Raw genomic sequence first — 18,501 nt, forward strand, 5'->3', positions numbered from 1 at the left:
CAAGGATAATATGGCTACAGCGCAGAACTAGTAGAAGCTGTATGCTGACAGGGGTCAGGTGGAGAGACAGTTTGAGGTAGGGGACTTGGTCTACCTACGATTACAGCCATACCGACAGTCGTCACTAAAGCAGAAGGGGGATGAGAAGCTCAAGCCCCGCTTTTATGGGCCATACAGGGTGATACGCAGGATTGGATAGGTTGCGTATGAGTTGGAGCTGCCCCAAGGCAACAAGATTCATAACGTTTTTCATGTATCATGCCTGAAGAAGGCATTGGGGCAGCAGGTGACAGTGATAGATGAGCTGCCACCCATGGATGATGAGGGGCATTTAGTGTTGCAGCCAGAGGCTATTATTGATACCAAGGAGAGGCAGCTGTGGAGCAGACGGTCTGGGAATTCTTGGTGAGGTGGAAGAATTTACCGGATGAGGATGCCACTTGGGAGAGTGAGAAAATTTTGCAGTATCCATCACTTCAGTTGCTTGAGGACAAGCAACATTTTGTCGGGGGAGACTGTAATATTCCTAATTAGCCATGGCTAATTGGAATATTCGATTTTGCTCAATTTTGCCTTCTATAGCTATTTATAAATAAAAGGTGAACACAACTCACTTTTAGAATAAAGTCACTCCCTAGTAGCACAACGTTGTAACTTAAAGGGGAGCCAAGGGGGCCCACGTAGACACTTGGAGAGACTACGCAGATGGAGAGGAGCATGTGGCAAGAGATGGCTATGTTGGAGGAGGTGGGCTCTACAGTTTTGAGAGGGGCCAATGCTATAAAGGAGAGAGGAGCCTCCTCATTTTGGCATTGGATTATGTGGCATTTGAGCTAGTCACTTCGACGTAGAGCACGCTAGCTGTTTAGCTTGTCTGCAGCACTGTTTAGTGCATCGAGTGTCTCCGTTCGGATATCTCACCCTTAGCTCCGGGGGACTTCGAGTCCTTGCTCGGGCAAGGTAGTTTCATCAGTCTTTTGCAGGAGGATCGATTTTGGAGTTGAGGAGGAACTGGGCATTGTGATGACTGCGCAGTCTTGAGAGAGGAAGACGCAGTTCCTTCTGGTAGGAGTTCCAGATTGGGTTTATGTGGAGGATTTGAGCTGGGAGATTGAGCAAGGGATCAACCCTTGCATATTGGAGGATTTTTGCAGAGTTTCGGGCAGAGTCTTGGAGGGTTTACTTTAGTGGCAACGCAGAGCCTTGAGGGACAGCGTAGATCCTTAAGGGGGTGATTTTCGGGGTTCAGCTATTTCAGAAAAGCTTTCTGGGTTTTTCTGGGTTTATTGAGCAGAGGTTGATTCTAAAGTTTCAGCATTTTCTGAGGAGGGGAGAAGCCCCAAAACCTCATTTGATTCTAGCAATAACAATAGCACAACAATGCTCTGGCAGCTTGGACGCAGTTCAGAGAGTGTTATCGGGAATAGTGTCTATGCAGAACTGCTAATCCCACTAAGGCTGGTAGCTACCTTAGAAACAAACACACTAAAAACTACTTTCATTTTCCTTTATGAGAAATAGATAAGAGAAGAATAAGGAGACCAACCTCTGTCTTGCGCTTGGTTCCTTGCTCGATTCCTCTCTCTTCTGGTAGGTCTTTGCCACTCGCTTCCTTGTCTACCCAACTTCAAAGAGTACCTGTAGAATCAAAGCAGCATAACACTATCCAAGAACATAGATCTATTATCATAAACAATATAGGATCAGATGTACAATGACCACACAAATGCATAAATCATCAATCATACAAGAATGTGGAGGAAAACTTGAATAGCTTTATTGATAATCAAGAAAGAGCAAAGAGGATTACAACCAATTGCTCTGACCCAACATCATCCTCTCAGCAAGAAAGCCCTTATTCACCTCATGAAAAGCTTAGATCACCCAACACTATGATTTTGCACCAAGAAACCAACAACACTTCCTTACAAGATACAAAATTCCAGCCTCCTGGATCTCTGGGATGAGGGATCCATATATAGATGTCTGCAAGGGAGGTGAGTTAGCTTTTGAGATTTGATTAGTGTCTTCCCTCTGATAGTTCTTGATTCCACTTGGAGATTGATGATCTCTTACTCATCCCTGGTCGAATTTAGAGAGGCAAGTGTCACAGGAGAAGTTTCTGGAAGATTCCATGCTCCTCCACCTTGCGGATTGACCCTGCCATTTGTCCCTTCTCGCCCATCGCACCCCATAGAAGGGCTTTTTGACATGCATCGCACCTACTGTGTGTATTTAGGTGGGATGCAACGCACTTTGCCTATGGAGCAGGTGAAATGGTCCAGTTTTGACCGGTTATGAGTAGTTTTTCATGGAGAACTTCTGGGAGATGCTGTAATCAGTTGACCTTGTTATTTTAGGGGTTGGAACAACACCTTTAGGGACTTAGGAGCCCTTGGTTTATGGAAATTTATGCTTGGGGTTGCAGTGCCCAAAAATGTCTATAACAGTTGCCCCCTAAAGCATGAGGTTGTTAATCTTTTTGATGTTGGGTGAAATGCTTTATCATGAGGATCCGAAGTTTTTTTGAGCTGGAAGGCGACCTGTAATAAGATACAATACAATACATTATCTTCATATTATTTTCATGATCTAGATGAGGTGGGCATTCCCATGCTCAGCTTTATAAATTCATTTTCATGTACATAGGACAGACAATCGTCTGAGTGTAGACTGATGATTCTGTTAGAGCCATCATCCCTTGGATTGGATGATTATCTGTGCAGCAATGATGTACATTTTATGTCTTTATTTTCCTGAATATATATCGCAGCCCAGATGGATGAAACTAGATCCGGGGTCTTCAATCTCGTTCGATCTTCACTCAAAGTACAAGTCGATCCATGTGAGAGATGTTCTGGAGTCGAACACGAAAATACATCGCCTGATTACCAGCCAATGATGTAAGCTGTTAACAGGCGCGAGAGGAATCACCGATAATGATAATGATCCTCAAGGTACTACAATACAATTCACGTGGTGTGAATAAAGGACTTGGCGTCGAACACCACGCAAAATCTTTCGGTCGAAGGCCATTGATGTAAACCTGTCGCCGGATGTGAGAAACTTGCCATTGAGGCATGCAAGCTTCAAAGTATTGAAAGGGTTGTTCCTAGATCGACTTCTTGGATAATGAGCTGATGTCGACAAGAAGCGATCTATCATAGGAGGGCCTTAGTGAATCCCACATCAATGACACGGAACAGAGCAAATGATTTTAATGGAGGTGAAAACAATCTGGTGACATACGGTTCAGGGTGGCGGTCATGAAAGAATGGAGCGAAAATGTATTATAGTGGGTGAGACACAGGTGAATTCTCTGAGTGACTTCTCTTGAACATATCGGCGACACTGACATGATGGATTGGTAGCATTAACCCCAAATGTGGATGGTGTGATGTAACCATGGTGATGTGACCAGTGAATGGAACAAACACAACTCGACTCGGATGCGGAGTGAAAGTGTCATGTTCAAGAGCGACTTGCTATCAACAAAGTTTCTTCAAGTTTTCTTCCCAATTTTTCCCCAGTCATTGCTGACTAGTACCTCTTTATTTTTGTCAAGCTTGAGGAGGATAACATATGCTTGTTCTATAATTTTCCCTTCGGGCAAACCCATCGCTATGTTTTCACGAGCCTAGCGATAGTGAAACTCGTTCTTGTCTTGTTATGGACAAGTTTGTTGCTATTAGGTTTTAACAAGTTTAACGAAAAAGATAACTCGGTCCTTTTCAATTTTAGAGAGTCTGAAAAGGGACATAAAGGAAACTCCAAAAAATCCTTTTTCATCATCTAATCCCTTAAGTCCGAAAAAGTATAAAATAATACAAAAGGGATGAATTTTCGGTACTTTTCACGAGCCGAACAAAACAAGCGCTCGATCTTTTTGTGTAATAATCCCTCAGGTCCAAAAAGATTAAAATCTAAAGGAGGGATAACACTTCCAGTCACTTTAACGAGCTGGAGAGGCAAATGGCTCAACAATCTTTTCATATTTTACGAGTCAGTTGAAAAGAGCTTAAAGGAGAATCGTTTTTGAGGAACGAGTGATAGATTCGAGTAGCAGCTGATTCCAGGTAAGGTTTGGAATTTTCCAATCACGGCAGTGTCACAAGGATGGCTAACAAGATCACTCTTCGCAGCTGTTCCTCAAAAGGGGTAAACAATCAAGTGGAGGTGAATGATCGGCCAATACAGAGTGGAGGTGATGATGAGAACATGACCAAGGCTTCAAAGGCTGAAGTAATACATTCACAATGGTTATTTACCGGAAATTGGTTCATTTTTTAATGAGCTTAAACGTTGGGGGAAACACTTGCTCATTGCTTATGTTTATTTTTAACGAGCTTGAATTCCGCATTAAAACTGCTCGATTAATCTAGTCGCATAATAAGGATGTCTCATATATAAAAACGACATTATTTCAAAGCTTTGCCCCACATCCTTTCTTTATGAAAGTTAGGAAATGACCAATCCTACGAGTTTAAAGGGTTAGAGGGCCTATAAATTTAAAAAATAAATGGTCGCTCTTCGCTTGCATGCCAAAAGGTTTGCATGCCCCCAGGTATAGTGAAATAGAGTTTCAAGGTTACCCCTCAATTTGCAGACAAAACATTTGTTTTATCGAGAAAGGCCTACCTTTTCAGGTTACCCCTCAATTTGCAGACAAAACATTTGTTTTATCGGGAAAGGCCTACCTTTTTCAGGTTACCAAAGATTGTTCTATTTGTGCCACAAACAAAACACTTCTTCGGCGATGTCTACCGAAATAGACAAAGGTGAGTGGCGCAGACGCCTCCACTCACATAACTTTGATGAGGGAATCTTATTCTAGCCTAATCCCCTTTTCCTAAACGGACGGGTGTGTCAGACTAGTCAGATATCCTTCGTGGAAACCTACCCTATACCTGAAGTTTTCCTATCGAAACAGGCCAGGGTGCATGCCCCCTAGGTTTCAGTCATGCCCTCTGAATCACTTGCGCTCATTAGGAGGACAGACTGGGGATTGATGAGACATTCCTTGCGTGAAAAGACCATTCAGGGTTGGTATACGACTATTTTCTATGTGTGAACCAGGGAATGAAAGCTGGTCTATGAGCTTGACCACTCTTCCTTCGTGCGGAAAACACATTACTCTAAAGAGTAAGGAGACAATGGCTCCCATGCAATAAATATAGTCTCGTCCAAGGAGTAGATTATAATCCAGGGGTCCTTGGACTACCATTACGTTCATGTGAACGATTTTCCTTCTTAATGTTATCGGCACATCGGGAAGGATCCCTAACGGTCGACTGGTTCTTTGTCAAAGTCTGTTAGATTTCTCATCTCAGGCAAAAGCGATGGCAAACCAAGCACTTTCCAAGCAGTTGAGGAAAGGATACTCACATAAGCCCCCTCATCGATGATGGTACCGGCCATAACCATTCTATATACTTGAGCGATGATTCGGAATGGTACACTAGCTGGTAAACGGGGTCTGCCTAGTAGATTCCAGTCAAAGGAAACAACCAGGTTGCTTGGAGGTGGGACCGAATAGACGGCTGGGTATGACTTTGACTAAAGGAACGGGTAGACTGCCCCCATGTTCATCGGAGTCTGTGTTTACGAAGAGAATTTGAACAATGTCATTCTTGTTCTCTTCGGTGACTGTATCATCTGAAGATTGATCCTCTGAAGGCACGACCGGGTCAACTGTCGCCTCGACCTTTTGACTTTCGTCTGGTATGGATTCAGATGGTTTATCTTCAATGATAGACGCTTCGGCCGACCACAAGGGCGTGTCAGCCGGATTTTCAACTAGTGACGGACTCGGCAAGAGTTTCTTGTATCCAGGAGGAAGCTGTAACGGTGAAACCGGACGGTCGTCCAAGACTCTTTTAGCTTCGTCTAAGAAGGGACAACGGTGGACGGCGTGATCACCTTCACACAATTTACAAGGAAATTTATATTTTCCTTTTGTCCAGGGGCTTCACTTTCACTAGTTGACGGTGTACTTTCAACATGATCATCAGAGGTTGACGACACCAGATTGTGCAAACGAGGAGACCAGTCCCTTAAGATCCGAGGGATGCAAGGACAATCTCGATGAAAGTGGTATCCTTTGCAAATGACACATGGCGATTTAGGCCTGGTCAGTGCAGTGTGTGGATTTTCGCTAGACGATGCTTGGTTGCCCCTTTTCGCCTTTGGCTCCTTCTTCTTCTTCTCTTTTTTCTTCTCAGTTACTTGATTTTGGGCTTTACCAGCTTCATCAAACGAAGAGGAAGGAGGAGAGGAAGAATTGGACGAAGTAGAGGGTTGGGGGGTAACTCTAATATCGTTTAGTTGCTGACTTGATTGTTCAGGAATTATGGTGTTTTGAACGTCAAATGTTGAGAAGAGCCATACGGGCAAGCCGATTGTCAATCCTCGAAGAGACAATGTGGCCATATGGGGTGCACCAACATCTCCCCAAGAGGAGAAGGGACTAGGATTTCCTCCAAGGGGAACTCCTTGGTTGGTGGACTCCATTTTTCTCAACTTAAGATCAACGTAGGAAAGGTGATGATTATTCCGTTTAAAATAAATTTTTAAATGCTTTGACACAACTTGTTTTTTCAATTTTTAAGAGTCGAGAAAAAACAAAAGATGACTCTAGTCGCCTTCGATTTTTAATGAGCCTGAAGTGACAAGTGCTCAGATGGACCTTTTCCATTAAGGAGTCTGAAAAGGAACGAAAGGGACTGCTTTGGAAATCTAGACAGAGGGATTACCAAATCAATCACAAAACTGCAAAATACTTTTTACGGTACGACAGTCAATCTTCCCGAATGTTGTGTTCAGTGCATTGCGATCGATAGGGTGGCAGACACGGCTTCCTATGGATAAAGGATAAAGCCTCTTGTGGTCTCCAAAATATACTCGACGGTACGTGGGAGCACAAGTCCGTACTGGCACTTATCGTCTCAAAGTGGAGGAATCACCCAACCAACAGTGAAAACAATAGTTACCAGGCTTTACGACGCGGGAATACGTCTCTAGCCTAGACTTCTAGATGTTGTGCATTAGGTTCCAAAGCGTTTTTAGATTCATTAAATTTATTTTATGGTTGATCTTGCTTAAAAAAATTTCCTTTCAGGTTCACCGCGTGATGTAGATGTACAATTCCTAAAATGCAATCTAAGATGATAAACAGTTGTTTAATCTTCTTTCTGCAATGAAAATCCTAGCTACTAAGGAAAGAGAGATGGCGTTGTTTCAACAAAGAGCATAGATCACACACTATATGCACTGTCCTAAATCAAACCAACAAACAGTCTAAATGCAAATGCACATGCATGTATTTGTTTTCAACCTTCTTAATGTGTGAATGATAAAACTAAGCGCAAATCTGAATTATTTTCCAAAGCGAAAATTACTAACAAGTTTCTTTTCAAAACAAAATGAGGACAATGACAACACTTTGCGATTTGGAATTGAAAAATTGTTTTCGACACTAGAAAAAACTACTAATTCAGATCAAATACAAGAGTAACAGTGTAATCGACTATCAAGAACAATCAGATTCTCTTCTATGACTGAAAACGACACTTGCAACACTTTCAAATCAAGAAACGACAGTACAATTACGCTACTTCTTTGTAAAGGAGAACTAAAAATGACTCAAAAATACATAAAAACATTTACAGTTCTTTGCACAAAGGAGGCGGAATAACATCAAGGAAATGGGTTTCAAACAGAGGTGTACTGACTACAGGCAGCAAAACTCCTGAATAGAGCTTAAAAGAGTGAACACAGAAACCAAAATTTAGGAACAAGGCCTTGTCTGATCAGCGCACCTATAACACAGTGAAACTGAAATGCAACGCACCTACTACACTCGGGAAGTGCGATGCATTTGAAGTTCACAGAACAGACAGTGCGCTGGACTAGGGACGAGACTTTGATTGGGTTCCGGGTCACAGTTTGCAGTTCAGTTCAGGGATTTAGGCCGAGCAAGTGGTAATCAGTAAATCAATCACAGGGGTGGATCTAAGGAGGTTACTAGAGCCACCACGAGGGCAATTAGAAAGCTTGTAAATCAATTGTTTAATTCATAAACAAAACCCGGAGATTAACTAAAGCAGCGTTGGTCTACTTTGCACTTGCATAGCAAATTCAGTTCGAAGGCTAGCTGGCTTGACTTCAGGCTCCGTTTGTAAGTTTATAAAGTAAACAAATGTAGATGAACAAACAATCTACTCGCTCCCCAGCGGAGTCGCCATTTTGTTATCGGGAATAGTGTCTATGCAGAGCTGCTAATCCCACTAAGGCTGGTAGCTACCTTAGAAACAAATACACTAAAAACTACTTTCGTTTTCCTTTATGAGAAATAGATAAGAGAAGAATAAGGAGACCAACCTCTGTCTTACGCTTGGTTCCTTGCTCGATTCCTCTCTCTTATGGTAGGTCTTTGCCACTCGCTTCCTTGTCTACCCAGCTTCAAAGAGTACCTGTAGAATCAAAGCAGCATAACACTATCCAAGAACATAGATCTATTATCATAAACAATATAGGATCAGATGTACAATGACCACACAAATGCATAAATCATCAATCGTACAAGAATGTGGAGGAAAACTTGAATAGATTTATTGATAATCAAGAAAGAGTAAAGAGGATTACAACCAATTGTTCTGAGCCAGCATCATCCTCTCAGCAAGAAAGCCCTTCTTCACCTCATGAAAAGCTTAGATCACCCAACACTATGATTTTTCACCAAGAAACCAACAGCACTTCCTTACAAGATACAAAATTCCAGCCTCCTGGATCTCTGGCATGAGGGATCCATATATAGATGTCTGCAAGGGAGGTGAGTTAGCTTTTGAGATTTGATTAGTGTCTTCCCTCTAATAGTTCTTGATTCCACTTGGAGATTGATGATCTCTTACTCATCCCTGGTCGAATTCAGAGAGGCAAGTGTCACAGGAGAAGTTTCTGGAAGATTCCATGCTCCTCCACCTTGCGGATTGACCCTACCATTTGTTCCTTCTCACCCATCGCACCCCATAGAAGGGCTTTTTGACATGCATCGCACCTACTGTGTGTATTTAGGTGGGATGCAACGCACTTTGCCTATGGAGCAGGTGAAATGGTCCAGTTTTGACCGGTTCTAAGTAGTTTTTCATGGAGAACTTCTGGGAGATGCTGTAATCAGTTGACCTTGTTCTTTTAGGGGTTGGAACAACACCTTTAGGGACTTAGGAGCCCTTGGTTTATGGACATTTATGCTTGGGGTTGCAGTGCCCAAAAATGTCTATAACAGAGAGGGGTCATTTCTTTACCATTCTGAGTGTATTTCTTCAATTTCCTTGTGCAAGTTGAGGTGCTATCTTTCTTATCACCTCTTGTACTTTGTCCCTTACTCAGTATAATAAAATGGCTTAGCATTTCTCTCTGCATTTCTTGAGTATCTACTTATATTCTATGTATACATTATTGTATGTTGCACTGCTGTTATTTTTATCATGTTGAGCTTCCCGGCTTCTATACCACTTGTGTGTTTTTCTAGTTGGAGTTTGCTCTTTTCGAGGGTTATCCCTGAAAAGGGATATTACAAATTACCTGCATACGAATTCTAAAACACATAAAATAAACAATGCGAGAGCATAACACATAAAACACATATACACAGAGATTTTCCCCTGGATCCCAAAACCGGGACTACTAGCTTGATTTTTCATTATGTTCCTTTCAATGTTATAATACATATTATACATGCCAAAGCATCCAATAACATGGACCGAAAACCATTGCGTCCAATACCATGGACCAAAAACCATCGCGTCCAAAAACATGTGTGAAAATCATGCACAAAACCATAGGTGGGTCCGCCCAACCTAACATAGGTTCCAAAACCAAAATTTTCCGGCGCGCTACCCCGGACCCCATAGAATGGGGTTACATGCACCCCTCAAACCCCCTATGACCCCCCCGCTATGCAATCGATGCAACGAAGGGGGGCTTCGCCTCCCCCAACCCCCCTAACCCCCCGGTTAACTACGCGGGCTAGTCGTGAGAGAATATAACACTACCCAACATTCTACCACTTGTTGTTTTCTTTCCATAGGGGGCCACAAGAGAGCTTAGTCCTTTATCCAGCCCTACAACACCTATTGTTTCTCTACACCAAGAGAACTTCTCAGAGCTCACAGATTTTGTCAATGCATTTGCAGTATTATTCGAAGTATCCACCTTTACTAGAAACACCTTTTTGTCTTCTATCATATTCCTCACAAAGTGATACTGAACATCAATGTGCTTTGTCTTTGAATGATATGCAGGGTTCTTTTCCAAGAAAATTGCACTTTGGTTGTCCCAATCTATCCTTATAGCTCCCTTTACTAACCCCATACTTGAGCACAATCTCTGCAACCAAACTACTTCCTTGCTTGCATGAGTGGCTACCATGTATTCTGCCTCTGTAGTTGATAGTGCAACTACAAATTGTTTCTTACTCATCCAACTGACTGCACCTCCAAATAGGTTAAAAACATACCCACTTGTAGATCTTCTTTGATCTAGATCTCTAGCCCAGTCTGTATCAACAAAGCCACGAATATCCAACACTCTGTACAATCCTGGTCTTCTTTGGTAGCACAAACCATAATCACTAGTGCCACACAAATACTTGAAAACCCGCTTCACTACTATCTAATGATCCTTTCCTGGTTTTGACATAAACCTGCTCAATACTCCCACTACATGTGCAATGTCTGGTCTAGTACAAACCATTGCATACATTAGGCTATCGACTGCACTTGCATATGGAACACAAGACATGTCCTCTTCCTCTTCTTGTGTCTTGGGACACTGTTCAAAAGATAACTTTACACCTACAAGAATAGGAACCTTCACTGGTTTACTGTCCTGCATATTAAACCTCTACAATATTGTCTCCACATACTTCCTCTGGTTTAACCAGAGCTTCCTCTTTGTCCAATCTCTTTTAATTTCCATGCCCAAAATATAGTTTGCAGCACCAAGATATTTCATGTTGAATTTGGAGGAAAAATGGGTCTTCAAATCCTGGATAATTTCTTTGTCATTTCCAACCAGCAACATATCATCCACATACAAGACCAGATAAATAACACTGTCTAATTTAAAATACACACAATGATCTACTTTGCTTCTGGAGAAGCCAAGTCCTTGTATAAATGTATCAAACTTCTGATACCACATCCTTGGTGACTGTTTTAACCCATACAGAGACTTCTTTAACTTTCATACCAGTTCTTTCTTACCCTTCACCGCAAAGCCTTTAGGTTGCTTCATGTAGATCTCCTCTTCCAAATCCCCGTGAAGAAATGATGTCTTCACATCCATCTACTCTACCTCAAAATCAAAAGCAGCAGCAACAGATAAAAGTAATCTAATAGAAGTTACCTTGGCAACACGAGAAAAAATATCACCAAAATCAATTCCTGACACCTGGGAATAACCTTTTTCTACCAACCGAGCTTTGTATTTCTCTACCTTTCCTTTTGCATTTGTCTTCTTCTTGAACACCCATTTGCTGCCAATGGGTTTCCTTCCAACCGGAAACTCCACCAGATCCCAAGCCTCATTTTTGTGCAAAGATGCCATTTCATCAACCACGACCTCTTTCCAGAGTTTTCCATCCTCTGAACCTACTACTTCCTTCACAATTCTGGGATCTTCAGCAGTAATAGATAAAGCAAAATTTAAACAGAAAGCGGATGGACTATACCTCTCTGGCTGCCTTCTTTCTCGAACTGATCTTCTCACACCTGGAGTTTGTGGCTCTTCATCTTCTAATTCCTTCTTTGTTGTAGAGTCTGATTATTCCTCCTTTAGCTCAAACTCTATCTTCTCAAGTTCCTTTGGTTGGACTTCATGTTTAATAACATCTTTCACCTCTCTAAACACCACATCTCGGTTGTACACAACCTTCCTTGTTACTGGGTTCCAAAGCTTATAACCCTTTAAACCATCCTTATACCCAATAAAGATGCACTTTTCAGATTTACCATCCAACTTGGTTCGTTTCTCCTTTGGAACATGTACATATGCATCACATCCTAATACCCTCAGATGTGAAAGAGAGGGTTTCTTACCAGTCCATACCTCTTGTGGAGTTTTATTCTCCAAAGCTGATGAAGGTGATCTGTTGAGCAGGTAACATGCTGTCTCCACTGCCTCTGCCCAGAATTCCTGTCCTAACCCGACACCAATCAGAATGCTTCTTGCCCTTTCCATCAACGTCTTGTTCATTCTTTCTGCAACTCCATTTTTCTGATGTGTATATGGAGTAGTCTTCTGCCATGCTATACCACACTTCTTACAGAATTCTTCAAATTCCTTACTGCAAAACTCTCCACCGTTATCTATCCTCAACACCTTTATCTGCTTCTCTGTCTGGTTTTCCACCAGAGCCTTGAATTATTTAAACTTGTCAAAGACTTCAAATTTCTTCTTAAGGAAATATATCCATGTATTCCTTGAGAAGCCATGTATAAATGATACATAGTACACAGAATTACCTAGTGATGGAACCTTCACAGGTCCAAACACATCACTATGCACAAGATCTAATATATGTTTCGCCCTCTTACCACCAGAGGGGAAACTCACCCGATTCTTCTTCCCATATACACAATTTTCACAGAAATCAAAATCCAGAGAGCTATTACTCATACCTTCTATGATACCTTTACCATGAAGTATTCAAAGGCCCTTCTCTCCAATATGTCCAAGCCTTTGATGCCACATCATGGTCTTCTCTCCAGAGACCCCTAGATTTTCTGCTCCACTTTCTGGAACCACAGAACTATTGCACCCATCAACAACCGTGCTACCTTGCAGCTTGTACAGAGTTCCAATCCAAACTCCCCACATCAATACCAGTGCTTCTTGAACCATCTTGCAGGTATCCTTCTCGAACACTATTTTTACACCTGCATCATCCAACTTGCTTACAAAAATCAGATTTATGGCTAATGCAGGAATATGCAAAACACCCAGAAGTGTTCTAACCCTTCCACCTTGCAACTTCAACTTTACTTTTCCACGACCAATGATTCTAGCCTTCCTATAATCCCCTAAGAAAACATCACCGCCATTGTATTTCTCATACTCGCAGAACCACTCTCTATGGGGAGTGAAGTGAAAGGATGCACCTGAGTCAATCAACTGTGCCTCATGATCTACATGTGTACTTGAAGAAGCCAAGTACACATCCCCACCTTCATCTAAGGTGGTTTTTGCCTTTGCAGAAGGAGCATCATCAGATCCATTTCCTTTACCAGGATCTTTAGATTTACAGTCCCTTTTGTAGTGCCCTTCCTTTCCGCATTTCCAACACACCACCTTTACAGGTTTTCCTGGAGATTTAGATCTCCCACTCGATGACTTATCTTTGTTTCTATTCTGGGACCGTCCTCATACAGACAAGGCATCACCATTCTGGCTCTCCATATTTTTCCATCTCATCTCCTTCGTCAGCAAGGATGAGACTATTTCATCAAACTGCAAGGCAGTTGCATTGCTACCTATTGCAATAACTAGACTATCCCACGAATCTGGTAGAGAACACAACAAAATGATACACTTATCTTCATATGAAATTTTAATATCAACAAATTCTAACTGACTTACCACAATATTAAATGCGTTCATATGCTCTATCACTGAGTCTCCATATTTCATCCTTAGGTTATACAACTTCTTCCGCAGGAACAATTTATTCACCAGAGACTTAGATTGGTACAAAGTCCCTAACTTGTCCCACAAAGCCTTCGTCGTAGCTTCCCCTGATACATTCAAAAATACCGAATCTGAGACACACAATCGTATTGTGCTCTTTTTCTTCCGATCCAACTTCTTCCATTCTTCATCGGACACTCCCGTTGGTTTAGTACCCGGATCTACCGCGATTCATTGATCTTCATCCACCAACAGATCGTCCATCTTGAGTTTCCACAACTTAAAATTCTGACCATTAATTTCCTCTATCTCTATCTTTCCACTTCTTGCCATCTTCTTTCACCACCAAAATTGATCTCGCAAATCTCCCATTGAACAGGGTCTACCACAGGCCCAAGCGAAACCCCTCAGCAACAAAGGCGTCCCCTTGAAGCCAAAACAAGTCTGTTACCGAATGTAGGTTTTAACCTCGTACAAAAATTACTTGCATACGAATTCTAAAACACATAAAATAAACAATGCGAGAGAATAACACATAAAACACTTATACATAGAGATTTTCCCCTGGATCCCAAAACCGGGACTACCAGCTTGATTTTTCATTATGTTCCATTCAATGTTATAATACATATTTATACATGCCGAAGCATCCAATACCATGGACTGAAAACCATCGTGTCCAATACCATGGACCAAAAACCATAGTGTCCAAAAACATGTGCGAAAATCATGCGCAAAACCATAGGTGGGTCTGCCCTACCTAACATAGGTTCCAAAAACAAAATTTTCTGGGGCGCTGCCCCGGACCCCATAGAGTGGGGTTACCTACACCCCTCAAACCCTCGATGAACCCCCCGCTACGCAATCGACGTAGCGAAGGGGGGGCTCTGCCCCCCCTCTAACCCCCTAGTTAACTACATGAGCTAGTCGTGAAAGAATATAACACAACCCAACAGTTGTTGCCAACAACCACTTTGTTTTGATGGGATACAACTATTTGTTGAGGCTTGTTAGGTGCAACCAATCATCTTCAATGGATCCAAAAAGATATTTGTGCTTCAAATGCCATGAAACATTCTCAATTTCCCCCTCATGGACCTGAAATATTTGATTGGCCTCAAAAAATTTCTTTCCAAATGAAGCATTAATGTTTCACAAGCATATTTGTGCCTTGTTTGAACCACTTAGTAGGAGCCTTTAATATTCATTAAAAACCATATCCTTTATTATTATGACCTTTAAATATCAATTTAGGATTGAAAACCCTTTCTTGAGGAGACTTTGATAGATTCTTGTTGGAATCAAACACGTAAACAATCAATCTCCCTTTCTTTGTTGCAATGGCAATTATATGGCATATATCGAGCCTTGTTAACTTCTCCTTCATGATTAATTTGCTGGATTGTTTGTACCTTGGCTTCGGTGGATTGAAAACTTCCAATTTACCTTTAGAGTGTTGCAGGAATACATCAAGATCCAAGGACTCTTTAATTGACCAACAACTGTTTCAAAGATTAATAACCCTAACCTATTAGTCTTCAAATATGAAAATGTTCTCCATGATTCACTGTCAAAACATTATGTTGAGGATGTTTCTTGTTCTTTTATCTTTGAACTCAAGAGCCTTTTTCATTGAATTAAAGAGGAACTTCAAAATTTTAGGCATTTTATACATGAGTGGATAAGACCAGAAATTTGTTCATCAATACTGAACTTATATATCATTCAAATTCCTTTTGATTGTAATGATAGAACTAAAGGGTTTGATAAAATCCCAGTGATGCATGAATATGCATATATTGAATTCGATTTGTATTCAAAAAGTTTTTACTATCCATATCGAACTATTTACCCTTTGAACGATGATAGGATAGGTGGACATTTCTTGCATAGATTTTGATACCAATGCTATATGATCAAATATTGACTTTCTGAATGTTGAACCAACTTGATGGTTTTTATATGAATAAAATTGATCCAGGTTATATAGATTATTGTGCTATGGACTTACTTATTTTTCATTCTTGTTTTGTTTCTACTCATATGATGTTAGAGTCTCCTCCTTAGATAGTCCATTCTTTTTATATTTGATATCTCTTTTCCAAGACATTCTTGGGGCTGCTCTCCCCCTGAGATGTTACTACTCTAACATGGAAATTAACACGAATCTTCTTTACCTCTGAGGCCATGTTGACTTCACTTTGTTATTGAAGTCACATGATGCTCCTTTCTCTTCGTCTTCCACACCTCGCCTTCTGTTTTGTGCATTTCCTTCATTGTTTGGTGTGCTTGGAGTTGCTTCCATATTCTCTCTAGATATGTTTAGGGTATATGTCATTTTGCAATCTTTGGCTTTGTGGAAAAGGTTATCACACACATAACATCTTGTGCGGACAAGAAATGGAGGAAATGGTGTGATTTTTCTTGATTTCATGTTCTTCTCTATATACATTTTTCATTCAAAAAATTTATGTCCAAATCCATTGCATAAATAACAATAACCATAGAAATGATTTGCGTACTTGGTGGATGGTCGTCTTCTCTATTTGATTGCTTGAGAGAACTTCATTGTATGATGCACCTTTTTCTGATTAGTCTTGATTTGATTTCTCGTACATTCTGCTACAACATGACCAGGTTCATGGCAAGAAAAACACTTGATATCTTTCAAAGGAGAAAAAAATATCCTTTTTGATCTTTCAAATTTTCTCAACGCATATCCAGGAGAAAATTACCTTTTTGCAAATGTAGGTTTTAAACCCTATACACAAATTACCTGCAAACAAATTCTTAAAATTAGAAAAAATATACAATGGGGAGAAGATAAAAAAAATACATAGGTTTTCTTCTAGAATCCAAAACTGCGAAAACCATATTGTTTTTTCATTATATTCCTTTCAATGTTACAATACATTATATATATGTCAAAGAATTCATAAACCCCAATCCATTAACCCTGGATTAGAGCATAACTATAGTTCCCTTGACCAGATCCACAAAATAGCATGGGAAAAACCATCATGCCCAAAAAAACATACGCAAAACCATGGGTAGGTCCGCCCACCATCCTTGGGTCTGCATAAAAAATAATTTCTTGGGATGCTGCCATGGACCTGATGCAGGGGGGCTATCTCCCCCCTCTGCAAACCTCCCCTCTACGACTGACACAACGTAACACATAGCCGAGACTAGTCATGGAAATAATATCACACATACCCAACAACAAAGGATGTTTCTTCACCTCATTCTTTGGCTTTTGATACTATTACTTACCTTTGTTTGTTTCTTTACTAGTCAGACTTCTGTTGGATTCTTCTACAAGTATTTTTGATGTTGTTGTATTCTCTTTAATGGTTACCTTTTCTGAGTTCTTCAGGGAGACAATCTCCTCTTCTATCTTTTGACACGGTCTATTCTTTTCATCTATTTCACTTTTGGCTGAAACAATCTCAACCTCTAATCTTTCACATTGTAGGTCTCTCTCCTTTAGTCAGCTGCTTATCATCTCTTCAACTTTTCTAGTTTCTTCCAACTGTGTCCTTAGGCTCAAAATTTCTTCCTTGTACTCATGCTCTCTTTCATCACATATTTGTAACAATTTCATCTGATCTTTGTTTTCATTCAGTCATTTTATTTCAGCCAAGGCTGAGTCAAGCTTGACTTGTTCTTCTATCTTTTCCTCATGAAAATGGGGTACACTCACACTAGTAGAACATAGCTCATTTGACTAAACACTTTCTCTCTGAGAAGACTTTTTCTTCTCCTTTTCTATAGTGCTACTACTAGTATCTCCTTCATGCATAAGCTGCAAACTTTCCCAAGTTTTTTTTTGCAGAATTTAAATCCATTACTGTCTCAAGATCCTCATTGTGAAGGTTTTTATACATTGTACACTTTTCTTGATCATTCCATTATTGTTCTTGCTTAGAGGGAGAGTCTTTGGTGTATCCATCACATACTAGCATCCACACATTAGTTCCATAACCCATTAGTTCTTGAAAGTTTGTAGTAAGCACATATACATTTTGATAGTCCATGACTCAACTAGGTCTACCTTCCAGTTGTTAGGCTCACACAAAAGTAACATTCTTTGATATTAATTATTAGAAACTTGACTAAATCGAGAAGGGAGGGTGGGGGAGGTGAATCAATTTAGTGCATCCATTGACATAAATTACTTCTCTTTATATACATTTGTCTAAACTATTAAATGAGCGACATAACACCTTAGGAACAACAATTTAATATGTGAACAACATGTAATATGTAAACCATAATCATCAAATCAACACATAAAAGAAACACATATGGACACGAGATATAAGTGGAAACCCATAAAGGGAGAAAACCACAAATTTGTTATTGTTTTGATGCAAAGGAAAGGTCCTACTTCCTTTATTACATCAAAATTTCTATAGGATCCAACCTACGGGAGGATGCTACCTCAATTTCTTCTGCAAGCTTCAACTTGCAAGGAAGCTCCAACTCCCACAATTTTTCTACAGGCTACAACCCATAGGAGGTTCCTACCTCAACATGCGCCAACATGTTCTTTATCAAGCTACACTTTGAAAGGATACTACGATCCCATAATACATACAAGAAGCAATATGTTAGTTTACCTGGAGCTGTAATTCCGCATACCTCCATCTCTATCTATGTTTCTTCTTCTCCTCAAATCTGCTTCACATCTTCTCTATATGTGCCATGTAACTAATGAACAATAACATAATCAACTCTAATGTTCTCTAACCCTCTAACATCATAACCTTCCTAATTCAAACACTTTTATAAACAAGCTTTGATGGTTGTTAG

General features: G+C 40.5%; 1 pseudogene; it reads right to left on the reverse strand.

Moving 5' to 3' along the window:
- LOC149185777 (histone-binding protein MSI1-like) overlaps positions 1–15,128 on the reverse strand; it is an 80,229-nt pseudogene extending 65,101 nt beyond the window's left edge.
- Between the last annotated feature and the right edge of the window lie 3,373 nt (positions 15,129–18,501).

This window comes from Pinus tabuliformis, chromosome 3_1, assembly GCF_031772625.1.
Source record: "Pinus tabuliformis cultivar Carrire ecotype Pingquan chromosome 3_1, CPIR1, whole genome shotgun sequence".
NCBI classification, from domain to species: domain Eukaryota; kingdom Viridiplantae; phylum Streptophyta; class Pinopsida; order Pinales; family Pinaceae; genus Pinus; species Pinus tabuliformis.